The following is a 17,529-nucleotide window of genomic DNA, read 5'->3' on the forward strand; positions in this document are numbered from 1 at the left end:
TCCAACAACTCCTCAGGATTTTAAAACGCTCCTTTTTTCCTCTCAGCTTCTCCTAAACTCCGCCCCCTTTCTCTACACCAATCCCGGCCATTCCCTGCTGTCTAATGCCTAAGACACGCCCCTCTACTATGAACTACACTCAAGATGGCGTCTCACTTCTCCAAAATGGCTGCTGCTGCTTCGCCTTGCCCATTCCTTATCTTTCTAAGCTGACAGGCTTTTCCTGGCCCTGCATCCTGGCTCTAATTAAGGTAAGGGTTCTTCACATCCCTCCCCATCTCAAGATGTTTTGCGGAGGTAAGAGGTTTGCCGACCTCTTCCGAAGCAAAACCTAACTTAATATCCTAAATCTAACTAGACCCCCTAACTAATCTATCTACCTTCCCTATAGTACACAACACATCAAAATATATTCTGCAATAAACACATTTGCAAATATTAATATAACATATCAAGCAATCAATACAATATACATAATAAATACACTCCCGTGAAGAAAAAAACATGTTAAATACATTACAGCAATGCATATAAACAATCTATCACAACAAACACAATACCTTTTCCAATCCTGGATTCAACCTTAACTCATGGCTCTGGATAATGTATGTGCGATGACATTTTGGGTGCCCTTAATATGTTTCACCTCAAAATCATAATCCTGAAGTGCTAAAAATCCATCTAGTTAATTTACTATTGGTGCTTTTGACCTGATGTAACCACCGTAAAGGTGAATGATCTGTGCAAAACGTAAACCTTCTTCCCCATAAGTACGGTTTTAGCTTAGTGATGGCTCACACTATAGCCAAACACTCCCGTTCAATCACAGATAGGTGCTATTCTCTTTCTATTAGTTTCTCATTTACAGCACAGGCTGTATTACACCTTCATTTTCCTGTCCTAACACTGCTCCAAGTCCTATCTTGGATGCATCTGTAGTCAAAATGAAAGGTTGATCAAAGTTAGGTGCTATTAAAACAGGTTCAGTCATTAAGGCACTCTTAAGTAAATCATAAGCAGTCTGACACTCAATTGTCCATTTTATCTTATCAGGTGATGCCTTTTTCGTGCAATCCATTAAGACAGCTGCCAGAGAACTAAAATTAGGAATAAAATGCCTGTAAAATCCTACAGCCCCCCAAAAAGACCGGATTTGCTTCTTGGTTTTGGGATTAGGCAATTCGCGTATTGCCTGTACCTTACCCATATCTGGCAGTATGGTGCCTCCTCCCACTACATGACCCAGATATTTGACACGTGACCTGGTGTGAAGGAGTGTGGTTAAAAGCTTACTGCCACCTATTGTGTGAGGAAAGCTGGGCAACGATCAATATCAGCTTAGGAGCTATTTTATAAAGGGACTATTAATTACAGAAGGCTTTATTCATTTGATAGCGTAGCGTTTACTGTCCCTGGCTTGACTTTACTTCTTATGCAGGCTGTTTGTCTTAAGAGAAACTGTATCAGGCAAGGCTTGAGGAAAACAGTAACAAGTTTATTTTAACAGGAGTATAACATGTTTAACAAGAGGCACAAATCTTGATTGGTTACATTAGTAAGGTTTCATGAGTAATCTCAGGCACAGACTTCAAGAGGTTTCTATAAGCAGATGTAATTCTTCTGGACAACTGTCCTAAATAAAACAAATAAGCTAAAAAGCTTATTAACAGAATTGGCTCCCAGCCAAACCTTGATTCTTAACTCAGAATCAATAACCCCCTGTAGTTTTATCACTACTGGGTCCTTTTCTGTAACTCCTTTGGTCACCAACTAATTTCCTGAATCTCCGCTCAGAGACTCAGTCTTCCCAGTAGCTCACCGGCTTACTGACTGACTTTTTCAAAACAGCTGCCCCATGAAGAGGCAGTTGGCTCCGCCCCTGTTGCTATGGCAACTCAGCTAATGCCAAGCCACCATCTCCAACAAAACATAATCCTCCATACTTACCATCCATAAACTACTGTTTAAATTACACATAACCAAAGGAATAAAATTTACACATCGTCACACCTCCCAACCCATAGGGATTATTTTTGACTTTTCTACCAACTAGAATGGTCAAAAATAATTTGGATAATATCAACATCATATAACTATATACAAACAATATATTGATCAGCTATTCAATAATATCCATGTATGCGATACCAAAGTCTCACATTTCTAACATTTTTCTTATCTCTTCTGCAATATACTTGGTTAATTTCCCTGTGATTCTACTGACATATAATTTCAATATTTTTACATATATCAGTCTTTTAATATCATTAAGTCCTTTAAACTTATGAGCAAGTCCGAATAATTTGAAGAGATTTAAGTCTCTATAGTTAATCACAGGTTGTTCATTACTAAGAGTCCCTTGGTCTTCCATGAAGTGACAACGCTGTTGTAGGAAGCCTTCTCCTTTCTCTTCTTTTGCTGCTGGAGCTTCTTCTTTCAACCTGATCTTCCAATTATCAGGAACAGTTCTGCTTTCATTGAGTTTTAAGGCTCGAATAAAGGCTTGCTTCAACGTAGCATCAGGTCTTAGTGAAGAATTTGTAGTTCCTTGAACATCTTTTCTTGGTATTGAAGAGAATTCGCCATCGTTGGAAGAACGAACAAGAGCATTGTCCTTCTCTATTGTAGTCTCATCACTGCTGTCTGGATGAACCTTTAAACCTTGGAACTGGAGATTTGTCTTTTTATCAAGACTAACATAGTCAGTGTATATCATTTTTCTTAACAGTCAATCAGCTTGGTTTTTATCTTCTTCCTCCAATATATGATTGGATCTTCTTCCTCTGCTTACTTTCTTTTCAGTTGTAGACATATCGAAATGTTCAGGTTTAGTAAGGAGAAGCTGATCTAATGTTTTATTCTTAGCAAAACTTCTTTCTTCTTTCAGACAAAATGGAGAGTGTTTGAGAGTCCTCTTATCTTTATCATCAATGGTTACAGGGTACCAGTTTGCATCAGTCAAATTGTTGATGACAGCTTTTTGATAAATTTTATCTGGATTCTTAACTTCAACCACAGTTCCGATCTTTAAAACTTCTTTTGTGCGATCATCTGGAACCTTTATAGTGAATGAATCATGTTTGGAAGTTATCTTCACTTCAACTAGTCTTTTAGATGTGTGGATTTTTTCTTCACAGAAGACTTTTTGATATTTTGTACTCCCAACCATGTCTACTGCCAAATAAATAGGTCCCTTAAGGGTTAGCTTTTCTTCAGCTTTCTCTTCTGATTGTATTTCATTGTCTTTGTCAATGAGCTCAGCAGGTAATTTCTTTACTTGGAGCTGAAGGTAATACATCTTTTAAAGTCAATGATTCTTTTAGCTCTTTTTTTCTCCTCAGAATTTATCACTTGTTCTGCAGGACCCACTGTTTCTATATTCTCATCACTGGCTCTATCTGGGTGCTCATCATGTTTCTGAGGTACCACACTCAAGTCTTTTTCCTCTTTAGGTAACTTTGATATTTTCTTAATCCTTCTGGCCAAGTCATTTCCAATCAGGCATGAGTAAGGGATCTCTGAACTTATGGCAAAATCCCACATGCCTGTCCAATTGCCATATCTTATAGGCAAAGAGACCACATTTGAAGTAATCACTGGTCCTAAGCCTTTTATATTAATTTGAAAAGTAGGATTTTGATACCTCTCAGGTACCATCTTTGGATGAATTACACAAACTTCAGAACCCGTGTCTCTCCACCCTTGCAACAGGTTTCCATCTATTTTGATCGGTTCCAAATAGTCATTTGGGACTGTGTTTAGTACCACAAACAAACACTGTTTTTCAATCTGTTCCCCTTTTTGAACCACCTCAGTGCAATCCTTTTTAACACTGGGTTCCATTTCTTTTTCAGGGGTATTTCTTTCTCTAATGAAGAAGGTGGACTTCTCTTTTCTCAGGAGATTACATTGAGACTTGAAATGTCCTAATTTTCCACAATGAAAACAGCCCTTCTTTCCCTCAGTACTGTTAGGCTGCATGGTGCCTGCCATCCTACAGGTGGTGTTTTCTACTGCAGATCCTCTCCCTGGTTGACTGTGAGGGGAGTTTTTAAATGGAGGTTGGGATTGTCTTGCTTCCTTCCTGACTCCTTCTTCTTCTTTAAATCCTTCCTTTAAAGTAATCAACTGGTCCACCATGATAGCTGCCTGTGTTGAAGTTTCGGGGTTTCTATCCTGTATAATCCATCTATAATCAAGGGGAACTTGTTGATAAAACTGCTCCTTTTGAATTAAGTTTTTGAGGTGCTGGAAGTCATTTACCTGAGCGCCTCTGATCCAACTCTCAAAGTATTGTGCCTGCTTGGAGGCTAATTGAGAATAACTCTCATATTTTTCTTTTTTGATCATCCTGAACTTCATCCTATAAAATTCAGGTGTCATCTGTAATTTCTGTTGGACTTGTTGTTTGAACTTAGAGTAATCTCTATGTTCTGTCTCTGCCATGTCGCTGTAAATCTCCAGGAGTTTACCACAAATCTGTGGCCTTAAATATGCCATCCATTTTTCCTCAGCCACATTGAAGTCCTTACAACATCTTTCGAAGGAAATTAGAAATTTTTCCACACTGTCTTCTTTATTATATCTTGGGAATTTTATCAAAATATGATCCATAGGGATCTCCTCTGGTCTCTCCTGTATATTCACTTGTGTCTGAGGGAGAGTTAAACATTGTTTTTCAATTTCTAATTCCATTTTCCGTAATTCAGCCTGCCTAACTCTCTCCTCCGCTTGTCTGATTTTTTCCCTCTCCTCAAACTCCATTTGTGCCCTTTGGGCTTCCATTTCTGCCTGTCTCTTTTGGCCTTCCATTTCTGCCTGTCTCGCCCTGTCCTGTGCCTCAATTTCCAATTTCCTTAACTCTAGTTGATATTTGTACTGTAACTCAAACGTAGGAGTTTGGTCTGAGTCTGAGCTTCCCTCTTCTTGATAAGCCTCAACCTCCTTGGTTAATTTGCTTTGCTTCTTAGCCACCATCTTTGGCTATAACTTTTACCTCAAGATTTTTCCTTTAGGCGATCTTAGGCACTAAATCAGATGTTAAACGTATCCTGTCGCTTGCCACCAACTGTGAAGGAGTGTGGGTAAAAGCTTACTGCCACGTAATGTGTGAGGAAAGCTGGGCAACGATCAATATCAGCTTAGGAGCTATTTTATAAAGGGACTATTAATTACAGAAGGCTTTATTCATTTGATAGCGTAGCATTTACTGTCCCTGGCTTGACTTTACTTCTTATGCAGGCTGTTTGTCTTAAGAGAAACTGTATCAGGCAAGGCTTGAGGAAAACAGTAACAAGTTTATTTTAACAGGAGTATAACATGTTTAACTGTTTCTTCACAAGAGGCACAAATCTTGATTGGTTACATTAGTAAGGTTTCATGAGTAATCTCAGGCACAGACTTCAAGAGGTTTCTATAAGCAGATGTAACTCTTCTGGACAACTGTCCTAAATAAAACAAATAAGCTAAAAGGCTTATTAACAGAATTGGCTCCCAGCCAAACCTTGATTCTTAACTCAGAATCAATAACCCCCTGTAGTTTTATCACTACCGGGTCCTTTTCTGTAACCCCTTTGGTCACCAATTAATTTCCTGAATCTCCACCCAGAGATTCAGTCTTCCCAGTAGCTCACCGGCTTACTGACTGACTTTTTCGTGCAACGAATAGGTCCCTTCGTGGTCACCAAAAATTGGATAAGGCTCAAAAGCCACAAAACCCAGATCCTCGGGACCTTTCTTCCTTTGATTGACATCGGGGCTGGTTTCCACGGTGACGCTGATTAACATTATCAGCATCCTCCGGTCCCCTCCTCCTGCCATTATAATCAAACCACTTTTAGATGTCATCTGCCAGGAGATGGAGAGCTCTTCTAACCCTTTGGAAGCTAAAAAGGATGAGTGGGTTCGGATTCCTCATCATCCCATTTGCAAGCCAGCTTTGAAACTTGGGAGGAGATGATTTCAAAAGATAGAGCGATCTGTAATTATGAGCCCCGATGGTGAAGATTAGGCCATCTCCATATTCAGAGACAGAGATGTCTCCGATCCAAAGAAGCCGCAGGGCAAGCGATCCATCTGTCTGGCTACCAAATGTTTAAAGGAGAGAAAGGCCTAGAAAGCTGGCACTGGATGCAGAGATTTGCAAGCCACCAAATGCCGTTCCATTTTACAAGAGCAACCTAGGTATAAGCATATAGCTATATGTCTTTCCAATTGGCAAGAAAAAATATGAATTCTCCCTCAAATTGCATTCTGGCCTTTGTTGGCATACAAAATCTCCGCTGGCATTGCCTACTCACATCCATCACAAGCTTTTATATATATAATTTTTATTTCATTACTAATCTTACTTACGCATAGCTTGGCAAGTAATTGCATATCACTTGATGCATATACACACACACATATAATATAGCCACACATGCACAATTTCATTTCATTTCCAACTTTCTGAATTACCAGCTGTTTGGTAAGCAAAAACCATTTTTAAATACATAAATATTCTAGTGGTGCAATTGCCCGATCCACTGCATCTACATGGCAAATTAAATGCAATGGGTTGTTGTGAGTTTTCTGGGCTGTATGCCCATGTTCCAGAAGCATTCTCTCCTGACGTTTCACCACATCATCATTTCGTGCTAAATGCCTCCTTCTCTCCAGATTGCAGGTGAAATGTCAGGAGAGAATGCTTCTGGAACATGGCCATACAGTCCAGAAAACTCACAACAACCCAGTGATTCCAGCCATGAAAGCCTTCAAAAATACAAGCTAAATGTAGTTTGATACCACCTTAACAGTAATGGTCTAGTGAAAGGGAATTTTGGGATTTGAAGTTTGGTGAAGCCCTTTTTGGTGGAAGACTTGTAAAACTATAACCCCCCAGGAGGAAGAATGGGAGAAGGAAAATGTAAGATCTTAGAGGGTTGGCGTAGATTTTTCAGGCTGTATGGCCATGTTCTAGAAGCATTCTCTCATGACGTTTCATATGCATCTATGGCAGGCATCCTCAGAGGTTGTGAAGTCTGTTGGAAGCTTGGAAAATTGCATTTATATATCTGTGGAAAGTCCAGGTTGGGTGAAAGGATCTTAGAGCTGAAAGAAGCCCCAAAGGCCATCTAGTCCAACCCTTAGAAATGTGGTAAGATACAACTAAAGCTCTCCAAAACATGCCCATCCAAAGATGGAAGTCGGTCAATTTCCAACACAGATTTATTTATTTCATGTCAAGAGTGACTTGAGAAACCACAAGTTGCTTCTGGTGTGAGAGAATTGGCCATCTGCAAGGACGTTGCCCAGGGGATGCCCAGATGTTTTGATGTTTTACCATCCTTGTGGGAGGCTTCTCTCATGTCCCCACTTGGGGAGCAGGAGCTAACAGAGGGGGCTCATCTGCGCTCTCCCTAGATTCAAACCTCTGACCTGTTGGTCTTCAGTCCTGCCAGCACAAGGGTTTAACCCACTACACTACTGGGGGCTCTTAATGTTTAGGTGTAGCCTGTTTTCTTGCTGCTGGAATCAAATTCAATGAATGGCCGCAAAGCGTTTGCCGCTGATGCTCACAAATGGAGTCTAGGTGCTGAATGCTTGTTCAAACCGTGGCTCACAAAGTGGGGCAACCAATGAATTTTTAACAGTTTGCGTCCAGGGTCCCTTTCTGGGGAAGGCATGGCGTTGCCTTTATGCAGTTTCCATTCTGTTCTCATGGAGTCGATGGAAGGCACTGAACGTTGCATTTAGTGCTAAATGCCTCCTTCTCTCCAGATTGCAAACCATTAAAGAGATGCCATTATCGTACATTGCTCCACTGTCATAATCACTCCACCATTGATTTATTATGGCTCTCTGCTTGGGGCCTGATGCCTGTTTTGCCGCTTGCATAGTCGGCTAATGTGGAAAATGTTTTTTGGAGAGAAAGCAAACAGCATGGTTTCTTTCCCTTTCGTTTTCCAAGAAAGACCCCATTTCCAGCTCAAAGCTGTAGGTCATCCATTGCTGTCAGGAAACCCAAGCCAGGGATACATAAAGTTTTGGGAATCCTTCAGAAAACTTCCCACAAAACCCTAACTTCCTGATTTCATTGCAAAACCCTCACTCGGTCTCTGATTTTCCTGCAATTGGTGTCAAACCGCATCAGTTCTACAATATAGATGGACTCAGAGAGAAAATCCTCTCTTGAGAATCGTTGGGACTCTAGCTGCATATGCTAGGATTCTTCATAGCTATGATTCTGCACCTTGTTGATAGGAAGCTTCCCACCAATCAGACAAATGGAAAGCTATTTAACCTCAGTAGACTGAAAGCCAAAACCAAGGTCCCAACAATGTCTGTTATAGAACTCCAATACGTTGACGATATCGTAGTTTGTGCTCATTCAGAGGAAGACTTACAAGCCACTTTAAATCCCTTTGCAGAAGCCTATGAACCACAGTGTTCCTCTAGCGGCAAAAGGCACCAATCAACCCCTCTGCAAGGCCAGAAATAAAACATAATCATACAATGCTGAAAAATGTTGAGTCTTCATTTATTTATTTATTTATTTACAATATTTCTATTCTGCCTTTCTCACCCCAAAGAGGACTCAGAGTGAATCACAGAACATAAATTTGTGGCAATCATTCAATGCCGTTTATAAGCTGATAAGACAGACAATTGTACACAGAAAATGTATATATAGGCTTTTCTCATCTTTGGCATCTTGGAGGCTTGTGCTTGGTTCCGGTCATCAGGAAGTTGTTGTCACTCCATCTCCCTGCTGAAGAGTTTTGTTTGTAAACTTCCTCCTTTGATCAAATCACCGGAATTTTTCTGGCATTTCCTTATGGGTGCCTTGAAATAACTCCCCACTTTTAAGCGGTACATATTTATCTACTCACATTTTTATTTTAAACCGCTAGGTAGGCAAAAGCTGGGCTCACTCTGACCTGGGCTTCAAATTGTAAATCTTTCCACTGGTAAGATTTACTGCAGCTGGTAGTTTAACCTGGTGTGCCAAAGCCCTGCCCTATCTGCTATTTAGGCAGCCACACACACATCGGGCTCCCTGTTCTCCTATCAATAATGCAGAGATATACTCACGACAGTAACAGGTATCAGAAAGAAATGTACAGCAAAAGAAAACATGCCAGTTTCCCTCCTTTATGCCCATTGCTTGTTCGTCATCAACCAGGGACAACATTGGATTATGCAACTCTTGTCATGACTGTCAAATGGTCATCTCAACTTCTTTGCATGTCCATTTTGTTCCACATCATCACCCACTTAACTCTTTAATACAGGAATGGACCAACTTTGGCCTCCAGCTGTGAAGAATGGTGAAAACTGAAGTCCAAAACACCTGGAGGGCCAAAGTTTGCCCATGCCTGTTTTAGTAGGTGTGTGACCACATGTCCATTAGAACTTTATTTTCCATCATTTTAACACAATAGAGTTACCGTCAATGCACATCTGCCTAATGAAAAAAACCCAAGGGATGTTTATCTCCCTATTCTTTCTATCTATATCGATATATCAAGAAGCCTTAAAGCAGTGTTTCTTAACCTTCCTAATGCCGCAACCCCTTAATACAACTGCTCATGTTGTGGTGACCCCCAACCATAAAATTATTTTCGTTGCTAGTTCATAACTGTAGCTTTGCTAATGTTATGAATCATAATGTAAATATCTTATTTGCAGGATGTATTTTCATTCACTGGACCAAATTTGACACAAATACCCGATATGCCCAAATATGAACACTGATGGGATTTGGGGAGGGGATTTATTTTGTCATTTGCGAGTTGTAGTTGCTGGGATTTATAATTCACCTACAATCAAAGAGCATTGTGAACTCCACCAATGATGGAATTGAACCAAACTTGGGACACAGAACTCCCATGGCCAACAGAAAATACTGGAAGTGTTTGGTTGACATTGACCTTAAGTTTTGGAGTTGTAGTTCACCTACATCCAGAGAGAACTGTGGACTCAAACAATGATGGATCTGGACCAAACTTGGCACGAATACTCCATATGCCCAAATGTGAACATAGGTGGAGTTTGGGGAAAATAAACCTTGACATTTGGGAGTTGTAGTTGTTGGCATTTATAGTTCACCTACAATCAAAGAGTATTCTGAACCCCAGCAATGATAGAATTGGGCCAAATATCCCACACAGAGCCCCCATGATCAACAGAAAATACTGTGTTGTCTGATGGTCTTTGGCAACCCCTCTGACACACCTCTCACGACCCCCCCCCCCCCGGGTTCTGACCCCCAGGTTGAGAAACACTGCCCTAAAAAAATAAAGTTCTTAGTATGAAAAAAGCCAGAAGTTGAAGTATGGAACCTTTTCCCCACTTCCATAATTTTAAGTACGTACATTTTGGGTCGCTACCTTGTTTCCTATCATTGTGGCTTCTAGAGGCCACTTTTTCCATGCAAAACACAAAACTGGCTTTAAAATATATATCTTTTACATTGCTTCCCACACACACACTTCGCAGACTTTGGAAGGCTGCAGCAGCCAAGTTGACACCCATAAATTTCCCTTTTTTAAAGCACTAGGATTAAACTTTCAAATGAAGGCGGCTTTTACCTTCCAGGTAGAAACAGACTTGCCTTTTGACAATCTTTCTCTCACCCATTGCCTCTCCTTTCTTTTCTCTTTGCTGCATTTGACATTTCTGACACAACACTGAGTCACCTCCAAAAGAGGCACCGGGTGCAAAAAGGGCCAAGTTCCTCTCTCTAAAAAAGCTGGAAATTCTGCAATTTGCGACAGAAAAGCTCAGAGATGCTAGGCACATAGGTGGGCATGTCCAACACAAAAGGAATGCAGGAGGGGAATAAGGAGATGCAGGTCACAAATAAATGCTTTATATTATTGTTGTTGTTATTGTTGCTATTATTATTATTATTATTACGACTACTACTACAGTACTAGTTTAGGTACTCAGTGATGCCTGGGTTAGGGATTTTGTAAACATAAATATTAAAAATATTTTTGTTATAAAATGCATATGGATGTAGGTAAACTACAACTCCCATCATCCTGGGTCAATTATCCCCCCTCCCCCGTAGTTAAAGTTGGGTGCAATGGTTCTGTGTCCCAAGTGTGGTTGAGATCCATCCTCAGCAGTGTTCATGATGGAAATTGCAGCTCACATTGCATCCAGTGCTCTCCAGATGTAGGATGAACTGCAACTCCCATCATCCTACGTCAATCCCTCCAAAACCACTAGTATTCAAAGCTGGTCATGATGGGCCTGTGTGCCAAATTTTTGAACCAGATTCATTGCTAGTGGAATTCACAGTGCTCTCTGAAGCTTCTTCTTGAATGTAGGTGAACTATAACTCCCAAAATCCATATATCTTTCCATCTTGGAAAATACATACAAATAAAGATAGATAGATAGATGATAGATAGATAGATAGTTAGATAGAAACATATTTTCACATTTATTACATAGATGATGATAATGATTATTACTGTCATCATCATCTGCTATGACTCCATGCTATGGGATCCTGGGACTTATAGTTTGCTGAGGCGCCAGCACTCTTTGGCAGAGAAAGCAAAAGACGTTTGCAAAACTACAGCTCCCAGGATCCCATAGCATGGAGTCAGTAAAAGTGGTTTCAAACTGCATTAATTCTACAGTGTAGACGCACCCAGAGAGAGTGCCATTCACAGTGAATGCATAAGAAAGGGAATGGCTTGTGCTCAGAAACCAATGGAAGACAAATGGATGTCCCTTCTAAAATCGTGATTTAAATGCAAGTTTGCTGGCAGAGCCTTCCAGATCCAGATTTAACTCTAGGTTCTCAAGCCGTGCTTTGCAAACGCTGAGGAACTGTAGCTCCCATCATTTCCAATAGAGCTGTGGATCGTCCAGGTTGGAGTGCAGATCACTCCAAATGCATTTATTTTTTATCACATGTCAACCGGAGGACAACAAACATGCAAAGCACAAGAGATGAGGACCGTCTTGCCGAAAATTAGTTCCAAAAGGAAGACCCCCCCCCCCCCGGCCGCCATAAACTGTACCTCCAGGACCAATTGTCATCCTCCCTCACATTTCCCATCTCCGAAACATTTCTTTGCTGGGGACATGCCTAGAATCTGGAAGAGGAGTCAAAGCCAAAAACAATCTGATTGCAGGCCCAGCTTGCTGTGCGTGTTTTCTTGCAAAGGGCTCTAAATCCTGCGAGAAGTCTGTGCCGAATCGGGCAATCGTTCCACCGTGTTTGGGCCCTCATTTCTCATTCGGAGGACGTTTCCTACTTAGCCAGACACTTGTCAGTGCTTCTGCAAATTACTGATTCCAAGAGTGCATTTGGAGTTTCAATGTCTATCCTATTAAATCAGGCTGGAGCACAATTGGGTTGTTCTCCGTCTGCGCTGAATACTTCAGCCTGCAATTCAAAGGGTGCCACCGTCATGTGCCTTCAAGTGGTTTCTGACTTGTGCTGACCCTCTACTGATTCTTCTGCAGGGTTTTCTTGGCAAGACTGGACTAAAGGGGGGGTGCCTTTGCCTCTCTGTAAGGCTCAGAGAGTGTAGCCAACCCCACGGTCACAATGCAATGCTGCGCAGCCCATCATGCTGTGCCATATGCTGCCATTCAGGGAGGAAATCCAAGGAAGACAAAGGGAATACGAGCAAGCCGAATATAAAGGGCAAGCCAATTAGAATTACAGCTAGCCTACTGGGAACAAGGGCAAGCTCATTCAGAATAAGGGCGCATGAATACAGGGCATAAAGGGCAATCCTACTGGAATAAGGGCAAGCTCATTCAGAATAAGGTCACACGTATACAGGACATAAAGGGCAAACCTACTGGGAATAAGGACAAGGTGACTGGGAAAAGATAGCAAGTCTATTGGGAATAAGGGCAAGCTCATTTAGAGTATACTTATCTATATCTATAAATCTGTAAGGGGCGTCCAACAAGACAGCAAAACTCAACCCCCCCCCCCCAACGAAAATTAACCAAAATTCCCATGCACATACCTCAACCCACAAGGTACAAACATATCGAAGCAAACTCCAAGCACCGCCGCACTGCTTCCCGCCCTGTCAAAACCATCCCTCCTCCCCCTCCATCTTACCCCGCCCACGTGAAATGCCCCTTCCTTCCCCCTCACCCCTTCCCTCCCTCACTCAATCCTTCCCTCCTCCCACCCCCTCCGATAAGACACGCCCCCTTCCTTCGCCCCCCACCCCTTCCCTCCTTCACTCAATCCTTCCCTCCTCCCACCCCCATCTGGTAAGACACGCCCCCTTCCTTTGCCCCCACCCCTTCCCTCCCTCACTCAATCCTTCCCTCCTCCCACCCCCATCTGGTAAGACACGCCCCCTTCCTTCGCCCCCCACCCCTTCCCTCCCTCACTCAATCCTTCCCTCCTCCCACCCCCTCAGGTAAGACATGCCCCCTTCCTTCGCCCCCCCACCCCTTCTCTCCCTCACTCAATCCTTCCTCCCACCCCCCTCCGGTAAGGCACGCCCCCTTCCTTCGCCCCCACCCCTTCCCTCCCTCCCTCAATCCTTCCCTCCTCCCACCCCCCTCTGATAAGACACGCCCCCTTCCTTCCCTGTGGCGGGCCCAATCAAGGAAGAGGAAAAACATCGAAGGAAGGAAGGAAACATGGAAGCAAAGAGTGAAGGAAAGAAGGAAAGAGGTAGAGAAGGAAGAAAAGAGAGAAAGAGGAAATGAAGAGGGATGGAAAGAAATGGGTGGAGAAAGAAGGAAGGAGATAAGGAAAGAAAAGGAAGGAAAGAGGAGCGAAGGAAGAAGAGAAAGAAAGAGAAAGAGGGGGGAGGGAAGGACAGAAAAAAGGAAGAATGGAAACAAAAACCAAAGGAAGGAAGGAAGGAAAGAGGCAGAGAAGGAAGAAAGAGAAAGGGAAGGAAAAGAAAAAAGGAAGAAGGAAAGAGAAAGGGAAGGAAGGAGAGAAGGAAAGAAAAAAGGGAATGAGGGAAAGAAGGAGAGAAAGAGGGAGGTAAGGTGGGCCACAGCAACGCATGGCAGTGAAAGGAAACAAAAAATGAAAGAAAAGAAATAAAAAATGAAAGAAGGAAGGAAACATGGAGGGAAGAAAGGAGGCAAAGGAAGAAAGGGGGAGGGAATGAAGGAAAGAGAAGGATGAAACCAAGGAGCGAAAGAAGGGAAGAAAGAAAGAAAGAGGTAGAGAAGGAAGAAAGGAGAGAAAGGGGGAGGAAAAGGGGAAATAGGTAGGTAGTCCGCTCTTTCATAATACTCCAGATATCTACCTCTACTTTGAAAAGATTTACCATAGGCCACAGCAACGCGTGGCAGGGTACAGCTAGTACAGAATATAAAGGGCAATCCTACTGGGAATAAGGACAAGCCAATTGGAAATAACAGCAAGCCTATTGGGGAAAAGGATAAGCTCATTCAGAATAAGGGCATACTTATACAGAATATAAAGAGCAAATCGATGGGGATTATAGACAATCCAATCTAGAATATGTATGCGACTATTTGGAATATGGGCAAGCTTATTTACACTATGATGGTGACGACAACGATGACCATGACCACGATGATGATGATTATATATCTTATTTTTATCTCTTTGATTGAGATGCATACAGAATATTTATTTATTTATTTATTATTTGAACTTATATGCCGCCACTCCCCTGGGGCTTGGAGCGGCTTACAAGAACAGGCTAAAATCGAACACAATTTAAAACAGTTTAAAAACAATCAGAGATCAAAGGCCCGTCGAAATAGATATGTCTTACATGCCCTGCGGAAAGCTGATAAATCTCGCAAGACATGGACTTCAGGTGGCAGAGTATTCCAGAGTGATGGTGCCACTGCTGTGAAGGCTCTGCGTCTGGTTGCTGTTAGACGCAAGGTCTTGACACTGAGAATTTCCAATAGATCTTGGTCCTCAGAACGGAGGGATCTCTGGGGTTGGCAGGGGGTGAGGTGGTCCCTCAGGTACATCGGCCCCAGACCATGCAAGGCCTTAAAGGTGAGTACCATCACTTTGAAAGAGATCAGGTGCTCAATTGGTAACCAATGCAGATGAGTTATGTGGCATCTCATCGGAGTTCCCGCAAGAAGCCGAGCAGCTGCGTTTTGTACCAGCTTGAGCTTCCAGATCACCGACAGAGGAAAGCCAATGTAGAGGGCATTACACTAGTCCAGTCTTGAGATGACCGTAGCCTGGATCACCGTAGCTAGCTTGTCCCTGGACAGGTAGGGGGCCAGCCATCTAGCCTGCCGCAGATGAAAAAAGGCGGTTCTTCTAGTGGCGGAGACCTGGGCCTCCATCATCAGCAGAGGGTCCAAAAGGACTCCCAGACTCTTTACCAATGGTGACGGGTATAGCGCCTCGCCATCCAGGGTAGGCAGCTGGATATCCCCACTGCCTGGTTGACCCAGCCATAGGATCTCCGTCTTTGCTGGATTCACCCTCAACCTGCTGGCACGCAGCCATCCAGTAACGGCCTCGAGGCAATGATGGAAACAATCGGGTACAGAGTCCGGTCGGCCTTCCATCTTCAGCACAAGGTGAGTGTCATCAGTGTACTTGTAACACTCAAGCCCAAAACCTCGAACCAGCTGAGCAAGTGGTCGCATATAGATGTTAAACAACAGAGGGAAGAGAATGGCCCCCTGAGGAACCCCACAAGATAGAGGGGACCTCTCAGAGACCAGGCCTCCCCTCTCCACTTGCTGTCCACGGTTGTGAAGTAGGCCTGTGCGATTTCGTTCGTTAATTCGTTATTTCGTTATTAAATCGTTATTTTTACCATATCCGAAGCGATTTCAAAACACATTTTCAAACCCGGAAGGGTTTAAAAATATCGAAACAGCAGCCCCATATATTTTACGAGCTTCAGCTCGTGTCGTTCATGGGATGGAGGCTGCTGTGCTGACTGAGTGCTGCTGCTGGTGCCTGGGAGCCAATCCGGCGCTCCCAAGCACCCCAGCAGTGCACCGTGGCAGGAGCCGGAGCCGATTGGATGGCGCGCGCGCGCTCACCCTTACAACCGGCCTCCGCGCGCCATCCAATTGGCTCCGGCTCCTGCGCCCCCCCCTCCTCCTCCTCCCAGCTGTGTTGCAGGAAGTGCTAGGAGGAGGGCGCAGGAGCCGGAGCCAGATGGCGTGCGGAGGCCGGTTGTAAGGGTGAGCGCGCGCGCGCGCCATCCAATCGGCTCCGGCTCCTGCGCCCTCCTCCTCCTCCTCCTCCTCCTCCTCCTAGCACTTCCTGCAACACAGCTGGGAGGAGGAGGAGGAGGAGGAGGGCGCAGGAGCCGGAGCCAATTGGATGGCACGCGCGCGCTCACCCTTACAACCGGCCTCCGCGCGCCATCCGGCTCCGGCTCCTGCGCCCTCCTCCTCCTCCTCCCAGCTGTGTTGCAGGAAGTGTCAGGAGGAGGAGGAGGAGGAGGAGGAGGAGGAGGGGGGCGCAGGAGCCGGAGCCGATTGGATGGCGCGCGCACGCTCACCCGAGGAGGAGGAGGAGGAGGGCGCAGGAGCCGGAGCCGGATGGCGCGCGGAGGCCGGTTGTGTGAGTTTTCAGGGCTGTATGTATGACCATGTTCCAGAAGCATTCTCTCCTGACATTTTGCCCACATCTATGGCAGGCATCCTCAGAGGTCTGTTGGAAACTAGGCAAATGGAGTTATCTAATATCTATGGAATGTCCAGGGTGGGAGAAATGAAAGCCATTCAATGCTAATCAAGGTGACCATTACTGCAACATTCACACTTACAAAATGTTTTGTAAATATTAACGAAATTTCGTAAATAACAAAACATTTTTTTGGAAAGTTTTGTAAATATTTTAAATATCGAAACAAAAAAACACCCCAATTACAAATCGATTTTAGAAACAAATTTTTTCTTGATCAAACAGGCCTATTGTGAAGAAAGGAGGACAGCCAGTTTAAAGCTGTTCTCCTGACTCCAACAGCAGCAAGGCGGTGGGTCAAAAGATTGTGGTCGACTGTGTCAAATGCTGCTGTGAGATCCAATAACACAAGCAGTGCTGACCCGCCCTGGTCACGCTGGCATCGAAGGTAATCTGTGATGGAGACCAGCACAGTCTCTGTCCCATGCCCCGCACGGAAGCCGGACTGGAAGGGATCTAGTCCGGCTGTGTCGTCTAGGAATTGCTGCAACTGCTCCGCTGCTGCCCTCTCAATCACCTTGTCCAGGAACGAGAGATTCAAAACTGGGCAGTAACTGGAGGGAACCTAAGGATCTAAATCTGGTTTCTTCAGCAGGGGAGAGACCACCGCCTCTTTTAAACCCTCTGGAAAAACTCCTTGCTCAAGGGAGCTGTTTATGATCTTCAACAGAAGGTCACGTAATCCCTCCAAGCAGGATTTCACCAACCAAGAGGGACACGGATCTAGGGAGCAAGTGGTCGGTCTAGCTGCAGCTATGAGCCTATCGACAGCCTCTGCGTCCAGCAGGATGAACCGATTGAGGATGGGCCCAGCAAGTCTCAAGTTCTCTCACTGTATGAATTGTGGCAGGGAGATCCCGGCGAAGTAGCGAGAT

The 17,529-nt window shown here is 43.8% G+C and overlaps 1 pseudogene; it reads right to left on the reverse strand.

Moving 5' to 3' along the window:
• Nucleotides 1–2,155: 2,155 nt before the first annotated feature.
• Nucleotides 2,156–3,298, reverse strand: LOC137095561 (AT-rich interactive domain-containing protein 4B pseudogene; annotated as a pseudogene).
• Nucleotides 3,299–17,529: the final 14,231 nt, after the last annotated feature.

Source organism: Anolis sagrei, chromosome Y (assembly GCF_037176765.1).
Source record: "Anolis sagrei isolate rAnoSag1 chromosome Y, rAnoSag1.mat, whole genome shotgun sequence".
NCBI lineage: Eukaryota > Metazoa > Chordata > Lepidosauria > Squamata > Dactyloidae > Anolis > Anolis sagrei.